The sequence below is a fragment of the Atractosteus spatula genome, chromosome 4, assembly GCF_055471065.1.
Source record: "Atractosteus spatula isolate fAtrSpa1 chromosome 4, fAtrSpa1.hap1, whole genome shotgun sequence".
Classification (NCBI taxonomy): domain Eukaryota; kingdom Metazoa; phylum Chordata; class Actinopteri; order Semionotiformes; family Lepisosteidae; genus Atractosteus; species Atractosteus spatula.
Window position 1 is genome coordinate 14,883,903 of NC_142709.1, and position 10,293 is coordinate 14,894,195.

Sequence of the window (10,293 nt, forward strand, 5' to 3'; positions counted from 1 at the left end):
GCAAAGATAACCATGTACAGTACTATAACCTGTGACACTTTCAAGTATAAAATGGAATATAATCAATCATGTATAGTTAAAATTTTATTTTGTAAAATAACATTATCTTCCAGTTCCTGGTAACCAGGAGCACAGAGGATGCATACTGTAATTGCTCTCTTTGCAATGCCGAAGACTTTTATACTTGAAAACTACTGATCCCAGGTGTATAAGTCTTTCTCAAATTATCCTGATAAAGACAGTTAACCAACAGGCACCAAATCAACAGAGAATTAATAAAACAGACCCAGAGCTACAAGAAATAGAAAGTGTCACAATGTTTATAAGAAGCAGACAATCCAAGAATACTGTAATTGCAGTCATTTGTCATAAACTGTGAATAGCTGTGGCACCATTTTTGACATACCACCCTGAAGATATGGGATTATGAAATACAAAATATGAATTTAAAACTCATGTTTATGTGGGAACTTGGAAACAAATGAAAGCTATATACTGTACAGTATGGTATTCACAATAATGGGAAAAAATTACATTATCAATAAGCAACACTAATAGCCTGTAAAACCACTTTTATGTGAAAATTAAGCAATATCTAACTAATCCAGCAAGATTATACTCAGTTACTAACAAATAGTTACACAGTGAAGTTATTGAAATACTTTACTGACTTTACCATCAACAACAAGTAAAGATGTCTCATTTATTTTTTTGCATCATTCTGGTGAGTGAATGCTACCTTATATTTTCTCTTTCTTTCATCTTTATAATCTCTGAATATCCGGTAAAACAATCTGAAGAGAAAATGCTATTTTATATCATAATTGTGATTGACACTAAGTTTAATTATTTTTTCAGAAAGTTGTTCTGAATCCTTATCCCACTCAGGTTTTGGTCCCAGGAAATGAGTAGATTCTGCTTATAAGGTTCACTTAGTAATAGTGATTAGTCATTTTCATGTAAAACCAATGTAAAGATCTGTACAACTTCTTAAAACTTGTCCCACATTCCAACTAAATGAAACATACAACAAAACCTATTCACGCTACCACAACTTTTACCTCAATTTTAACTAAATTTAAATTTATCTTAAACTCAGTTGTCACGCCACAGATACATATCTAAAGTGAAAAAATAACTATCCTCTTTTTTAAGAACAATAAATTCATTTGGAAAAATCATGATCACAGCAGTAGTAAAGGATGAAAAGCTTCTTTTTGTAAAGAGTACTTCATGCTAGTTTTTCAGTACAAAATAAAATTAATGTAATCTATTTAGATACTTTAATGTGTGCTATTTAGATACAGTAAAGAGACAGTGGCTTTAAACAGAAAAATCGAGCACAGATCCGATGGGAGAACTTTGTAAATCTAGGTCATACAACGACTTATTTAAAAATATTAATACATATGGTATAAGCAACTTAATAAGAAAAAAAATGGAATAACAATTTACTTTTCTATTTTTATTGGCCTCAAAACCAGAAATTTAACTCAATATTGTAATAAAGTAAAAGTACCAAATTCTCCAGATACAGTATATGCAGTCTACGGCATACATTTAGATGATTCGAAACTTTCTGTCACCTTTTATACATGACACAGCACAAAATAATTTTAAAAAGTCATATAATGCTTCTCATATACGGTATAGCTCATCCTTACCCACTGGCACAGGTCAAGAAAGACATTCAGGACTCTCTCAGGTAAGAAAGTACTGGAGGACATTTAAAAGAAATGACCCTGAAGCGTGGATTATTTTGATCGGACATTTTACATTTTGCCAGATAACCAAATCTTACACCACATACAGGATCTATCCTGTAAAACATTTCTGACACTTATTGAAAAGGCATTAATATGTATTCCATGGATAGACCTTGCAAAAGAAAGCAGCTTTGAACACTTTGAAATAGGTTTTTTTGGGGGGAATGTGCAGCGGCTGATACATATGTATAGTATGCATTTGCATTGTTTACTCCGTTCTTCACAATCATGATTTCTTAGCATTGCATATCTGGCAACTCAACTGAAAAAATAAGAGAAATTAAATCCTATTTAGGACTAAGTTAAATCCCAACATGCGAGTGTTGGACTTTCAATTTCAGAAATGTCTCTTCCTTTGAACTGTTTAGGCATTTGCAGCACATGGCAATCCTAAATGCTTGTAATTTATTTCATTTCAGTTTGCATCTGGGTTTCATCACAGATAAGAAAGCACTGTGAAGTGCGGAGAGCTCTTTGCCAGACAAATCTTTAGAAGAAAGTCAACTGCTGTTAAGTGATATTCCTATAAAGTGAATGAATGAAAGAGAACGGAGAAAGGAAAAAAAACACTTTGTAAGTCCAGTTTGGCAGGAGCAGAAAAACGTCTTGGCTAAATTAAACAGAAGTGGAGCAGAGGTTTATAGGTGAAAACCAAATTACTTCACATCTCGCCTTGAGTATTACGTCGCGCCCTTAAATGCCACTCAAGCACTGAATCTCCTACCTGCTTCCCCATTGTCCCGATTTGTGATGTCCTCCTTCCTAGGGAAAATGTCAGTGTTTTTTCTGCAGAGTGGACTTTTAGGACAGAGCTGGAGATGTCTGTGTCCCACTTGTAGTAAAAACTTTAACTGTTAATCCTGTGAGTCAGGAAACTGGGCTCTGTCCAGCCTCTAGCTCACTCCCACTCATCAGGGTGTGTGTATGCACATGCCTCCCTGAATGGAACAGAGAAGCCTCTCTCCTCAGCCCAACAGGTTTCCTTATATAGGTAAACATGTCTTAAATTCCCTCTCAGGGAGACTGCCTTGGAACGAAAGCTTAACCCCCCAAGTGCCAAAAAAACAGCACCTTAATGGAAAAGTATTCAGTAGAGGTTGCCTGCAGTACAGAGGCAATAAAAAGGGAGTGGTTACGAAGTCAGCTGGTCTGTTTAGACCATGACATTTGGAGCACGTCAATGGTACCATGAGGACTCATTCCCATGGACAACAGTATTGGACACTGAACAGTTTCGTGCAACCCTTTAGCTCAGGTTAGGTCCCTTTTTGATTGAATTGGATTTAGACAAAATATTTTTAAAAAAGGGAAATGTTCTTCATTTAAAGGCATTTCTAATGATTTTGTTTTTCCACATTGTGGAAAAATGTAGTATTACCATAGTGACAGCACTACCTCCAGGTAATGTGAATGTCATTTTAGGACATTGCAACTGGTGGCTTTTGAATGGACACGTACCAAACCAACCCTAAAATGAATACTACTTTTTTTACTGTGTAAAGTGGCATTCTGGAGGTCCGTCATGGATATTATTATTACAACATTCACATCTTTTTATATTAGACTTTATTATATTCACCGTTTTAATGTCCATAATAGTAAAAATCTAGATTTTAACTAGATATTGATTTGTCATTAATTGTAAAGTTTTTAAAATGCACACTGCTGGGCAAATGTCTTAAACCAGGAATCTCAAACTCAATTGCTGGAGGGTCGCACGTGTGCTGGTTTCTGGAACTCATGTTCTCAGTTACTGTACATAATCGGTCTAATTATTCACATTGATTAATTAGGTAACATTAATTAATTTAAGGTCTTGTAATCCACTGTAAAAGACCTTAAGGAAACTTCTACTGTATGTACATCTCATTTAGAAAATAATTAGACTAAATGTTTAATTGATTATTCAGGTTGGAACACAAACCAGAAGGCCTTATCCCTCCAGGAGTCGAGTCTGAGGTCCCCGTCTTTAAAACTTTGCATTGCTTTACTCCTCCAACTCAATGTTTTTCATTTTTATGGAAAGTTTAAGTTGATCTTTGACTAAAATGGCAGCCACTCTGTGGCTTTAATTAACCATTATTAACTGTCCATATTTTGTAGCACAACATTTAACTATTTAACTGTGCAGAGAAGAACAAATAATTTTAATGACAAGCTCCACCTGATAAATGAGTCAAATAGATTGGATTGGTAAATGTGATGGAATATTTACCTACTAAAATGCTTTAAAATGGTCACACATGTATACTTACCTAGATTTATCATGACCATGTTGTTAATGATTCGGATTCTGTGAATTAAAGATAATACAATACAGGTCTAGTTTCCTCTCACAATCAAAGTTGTTATAATAGTAGAAAAGTAAACACTTTGAATAAACTGGTCATAAGATGCATTTATTGTAACTCCTGATGGAGTCCAAGATGTGTAAGAATATTGCACAGCACTACATGCATACTGAAGGTATTAATTGAAGGTCTTAGTAAAAAAACTCCGAGATATACAGTACAGTATTTAATCTCAAATGTACATGCAAAGTTGTTGGATCTTTGAAATCTTCAGAACACAGACTCCTTTCTTCCAGAAAACTGTTGACATTTTTAGATTTATGTACAGATGTGTATAGTATGATGCATATAGAAATGCAGACTATAGGTGTACTATATGTGCATACTGTATAAATTCGGGGCTTGTTTTTTCATATTTTAATGGCCTCTGATCTTGCTTGGTATTCCACAATCTACAGCTCATGTTTAAAAATGTATACAATTCACCGTGGGCTTGGAAGCAAGTATTTTAAGAGCAGTAAAAATGTTTTATAATAATAAACAGCTCTCTATAAAAAACAACTCTCATGTATTTTCTTAAATATGTGAATTTAAATCACCTGTTAGTGTTTGACATATACTGTAAAGTACAGTCATTATCAAAGTCCCATTTGTATGAGCACCATATTGTACTGTTCTATAGCACACAGTTTTCATGAATCAGTGGACTGAACACACCAACTGTCTTTTTAAGCATGTTTAAAAATGAATATGCAAGGTAACAAATGAGCTTTAAAAAGTTTATTTGTTTAAACATCTGTCCCTTCACAATATATTAGAGGATTCTGCAAGACAAATTGGGTGTGTTGAATACAGTAGGTCAAAAACTGGCTTTATTTACAGAAACAATAATAAAATGCTAGAAAATGATAACCTCCCAAGAAACAGAGAAGTTTTTATTGTATTTCAAATGTAGCTTTAAGTCAATTATCTTCATAAAAAGCAAAGTATTCGGATAAACCATTAATAATTGTTCTGATGTGTATGGAAAATGAGGAGTACTTTATGTCACAAAGAGACGTTTCTCTCTGTTACAAACAGTTCAAAACTCCTGGTCTGAAAGCATGTGATAAACTCGCTGTTATTAAAGAGCCTCAGAAGCCCATATCTCTAAACTAAGTATGTGTGCACACTCCATTTGAAACCCCATTTAAAACACTCCACTGTAAGTCACCGGTGTTTCATTACATTTGGTAAAGTCCAGATGTCATGTAACAGTCTGCTGAAGTTTTATGTTACTTCTCTTGTGAAACTGGTAAAATAAGACTAATAACTTTTCAGTGCCCTGGACTTTTCTGGGGTAATAACAGCATACTCTTTTATTACTGCTTAGACTACTGTACAATGAAATGACTGAGCTATGTACTTTGTTGTTAGCAACAATGTGAGGATTAATATCTTCCCAAGATGAGGAAAGGACAGAGGGTACGGGGGAGGGGATGTCAAGCACTTCATAATCTGCAAACATTTATATAATTTATACTATTTTTATTCAATACATATGTTGGATTTAAGAGTGCATTTACCAATTCAAGTTGAAGTATATTATGTTAAATGGGTTTACATTTAATGCTGAGGACTGCTTTGAAGACCAAGTTATAGGTGTCATATCCCCTCTGAGCTGAGTGCTGAATCACAAGCGCTCGAACCACCATGGCCAGCGGTTGGGATTCAAATTAATCTGCTAATCTGTCCGTTCCCTTGACAACATGACTGGGCAGATCAGCACATTTTTTGTTCCAAAGGATATACAGTACAATTTCTATGTACATGCATTGAATGTACTTCCCTGCTCAGTTTTAGCACTTTGTCCTTAAATCACCCAATTTTCACACTGGTGCAACTTGACTTCTCTGGTTTGGCTCTGCAGCGGTTTCTTTAACCATTTCCCTGGATCTCCCTGGTGTTTGCTGTGTCTTTCTGTGTTCGACCCCGACTGCTTTGACCCTGTGAATTCTTCCCTGTGCTCTGACTTTTCGCTTGTCTGACTACAGCTTTTGTATTTCCCTTCTGTTTACATCAGTTTCTCCTTCTTGAACTATGCTCTCTGGCTCTGTACTCCTCTGCCTGTCTGCTCACAACAGCCTGTTTGACTGCCTGCCTGTACCCAGCTGCTCGCTTGTCTGTCTGCCTGCATTAGGATTCATCACCAGCCTAGACCACTAAACCCTTCCAGGTCACTACAGCGGTTATGACAGTAAGAGTAAACCATTAATATGGACCTTTTGGGGAAAAATTCACCAGGTTCTACCCAATCATGAGCCTGCCCTGAGTTCACACCAGGCCAGTGTGACAGAATTAAGAGAGGCTGTCAGAAATTTGCGTGCTGCCATGAACAATATGCTGCAAGTCTTTTCTTGCTCCGCGTGGCCAACACTGTCTTCGTTCTGCTTATCACAGACCCTCCATCTCTATTCATTTTGTATGCCTGTGAGCCTCAGATTTGCCCTCCACAGGCTTATTCAGGAGACTCTTCTGCTAGCCTTGGCTTCTACACTCAATGTGATGTCAATGTGTTTTTTCAAATGAACCCATCTTTCTGTCCCACAGACCAGATAATGGTGGCCTGTATTATTTCATTGCTCAATGGGGAAATATTGGTATGGGCCATAGCCCAATGAGAGAAGGAAGACCCACTTTCAACATGTGAAAAATAAATTCTGCCTGGTGTTGGATTCACCAAGAATATCGGTCCAATCCTCCCACTGGCTACTGCAATTGAAACAGGTACACCGTGGCTCATTATGCCATTCACTTCCACACCTTGGCCATTGAAAGTGAAAAGGGAGAGAAGGACCTTATTGCCCTATTTCATGATGGATTGTCTGAACAATAGAAGAGTGAATTTGCCTGCACAGACCTACCGCAGGGTCTGGAGTCGTGAATCAACCTTTGCTTCAAGAATGGATACTTGCCTTCGAAAGAGATAAAAAGATAAGCATCCTCACATTCTGGCAGAGCAAGCTAGGGTCGTCCGCTTCCAGAACACAACCCAAAGAATCTCCTGTTAAAAAAGCTCCTTCGCCCACACATGAGGAAGAGCCAATGTGGATTGGTAGAGCCAGGCTTTCTCCAACTGAATATCATCGCCAGGTGTAAGGGCCATTTTGGAATTGTGGATGCAGGTCCGCCTCCATGATTGCTGTCCGTTAGGAATTGGGAGTACTTACCGAGCTGGGTCACTTCATCTCCTTATTCACCTCATACCTTGTCCTGCCTGCTTTGCTGTCCTCGTGCACTCTTCAAGCCAAGGTAAATTTGTAAACTCTGGATCTGAAGGAAATTATTGATATTAATTTAACTAAATCAATTCCAGAGTCTTCATCCAAACAAAACAGTCCTCATTGTCAGAGCTACTCACTGTGAGACCATCTCTCTTTTGTGTGTCTCATCTCCACCATGCCTTTTGGTCTTGGGATTTCCCTGGTTGGAACTTCACAACCCTCAGATTGACTGGTTTCTCAAGAAACTCACAGCCTGGAGCCCAGGGAGTAATAAATGCTGCATTGCCTTACCCTGTACAACAATAGTCTCTCCCAACCAACTGCCTTTCAAGGACCATGAGTTTTACGTTGTGTTTAGCACGGACAAAGCAGAAGTCTTGCTGCCTCATCGGCTGTACAACTGCCCCATTGACCTACTGCCAGGTACTTCACCTCCCAGAGGCCATTTGTATTTACTCTCCTGTCTGGAGGCTCAAGCTACAGGAGCGTACATTAAAGAAAATCTAAAGAAAGAATTAATCTCTCCCTCTTCATCTCCTGCAGGAGCAGGAGTTTTCTATGTTAATGCATCAATTATGTGGGCTTCAACAAGATCACCACTAAAAATCACTATCCCCTTCTGCTGATCTCCGCACTCCTAGAAAAGGCCAGACAGGCAACAGTTTTCTCCAAAATTGATTTGAGAGGAACCCATAGCCGATTTGCATCAGAGAAGGGAATGTGGAAGACATCAATACCAAGGGGTGTTACAAACACCTGGTCATGCCCTTTGGTCACTGTAATGTTCCGGTAGTCTTCCAGAACGTGCTCTATGACATCTTGAGAGATTGTTTGAACAAATTTATGGTAATCTATATAGACAGCATCTTTATTTCTTCCAGCACGCTTCAAGAACTCATTCAGGACATCAAACTGGTCCTATAAAGTCTTTGTAAACATCTATTGCCCAAAGTTACGTTCTTGGGTTACCACATTTCATCTCAAGGTCTCCAGATGGACCCTCAGAAATTTTTGGAGATATAAAACTGGCCCACTTCCACCTTGCTGAAGCAGGTACAGCTCTTCTTGGGATTTACAAATTTTCTAATGCTGTTTTATTTATACATTCGGCTCAGTAGTGCCCTCATCAAGAAAAGAGCTGTTCAGGGCAGATAGAATTTAGAGGCATAGAGAATGTTTGCTGATCTGAAACATCACTTTACTGCAGCGTCCCCGTTAAGGTACAGTATGCTATCAAAGCAGTTAAAACCATTGCACACTCCTTGTATGTCTATTTCTAAAAAAAACTTCTTGGTGGTGGTGAAGAGAATTTATGAAGTAGGCAATGGGGAGCTGCTGGCTGTGAAACTAGCCTTAGGAGCAGTAGTGACATCATAGGGGCCATCTCACTCTTTCCTGTTGTTTACAGGTCCTAAGAATTTGGCTTCTATAGAGAGATCCAAATACTTAAACTCAAAACGGGCATGATGGGCTTTTTCTCCCACTTATACTTCACCATCTCCTATAGACTAGGGTCTAAGATTGGCAATACTGACGACCTCTCTAGGATCCATTCCCCAGATGAATGCACAGGAGAACCTGAAGCCATTCCCAGCCACCCTGGAGATTCATACTTCATTTGAGTTTACATAATCAGGCATCAGCATTCTTGCTGTTGCACAAATCTTTCTAAAAATATTAAGAGGTCCAATGTTCTTTGGATAGTTAAAAAAAGGAAACTTGTATGGTGGATATCGTAAACTGTTTTGATAATTTTCATAAATTACATTTTCTTACAATTTTTTAAAAAGAAAGGAAATGGAAAATATAATACCTTGAGAAACCCTAAAACTAACACATACTGTACCTCAGATGTTGATAGATACTATCAAAGCCTTCATCTATTAGTGAAGTATGCTAATTTCAGTATTTGCAGATATCTAGAAAATAGTTGTTGCTCTTGCAACATGGACCATTACCACTGATAAATTATGCACAGCTCCATTACACTTATTTTTAATTAAACAGTGCATTGTATTAGACTGTGAAAAACCTTATGTTCAGTACCTGGAAACTGAAACTGCTCATTACAGTCATCCTCAGTTTTTTCTAAACAACTTGAAAATGTGAGGAGATGATTTTGCTGAATTAAATTAAATAATTATGCATGTCTGCAATTTTTCTACCCTTAGGGACCCATATTTGTATCTGCAAACATACTCAGACATTGGTTTGAAAAGGTTTTATCTACTAACGTAATTATTTTTGGACAGTCCGAGTCATCAATACCGCTTCTAAGGTTACTGAAACTTCTTTCATCCTACCAAATCTCAGCTGCCAATGCTTACAACTCAGATTCTGTCAAGCCAACCTAACTACATCATGTTGTTCAAAACTGGAGTTTAGATATTATGAATTGATTTATGAAAATTATTAGCTATGAAAAAACTGCTAAAGAGGTACTGGAAATGGAAAGAGGGCTAACATAAATGATGAATGATAAATGATAACATAATAAACTGTAATGCTGAATTTAAATTAAATGGAGGTGAAGTTTTTAGTTGGAATACCTAATAAAACATGCAGCAGAAATTCCCTTACCTCTGATTTGCCCGCCAGCTCTGAAACTTCGATTTAATTTGTTCCAACCTGTCTGTGCATGCTGTCAACATCTGGCGGAGACACTCAGGTGTTCACAGTATGTGTGTAGTGAGCGGTCTCATTTAAAAACTGTGTTGTGCCATCTGAGGACGTTTTGGCAGGAAGACATGAAAGGTTTTGCAATGAAAAGCTGGAAACAGTCTGTTCTTTGTCTCTGGACATATACATCATGGCAGCAAAAGACAGACCAAGATAGAGTGTCCTGTAATAAATCTTGAGGATATCATGGCCAAGCGGTTGAAAAATAAGCTGAAATTGAGGAAATCTTTCTTCCATAATCTCTACGTAGTAAAACATGCTCAAAAAACATTTGGTTATGCAGTCAATTTGTGT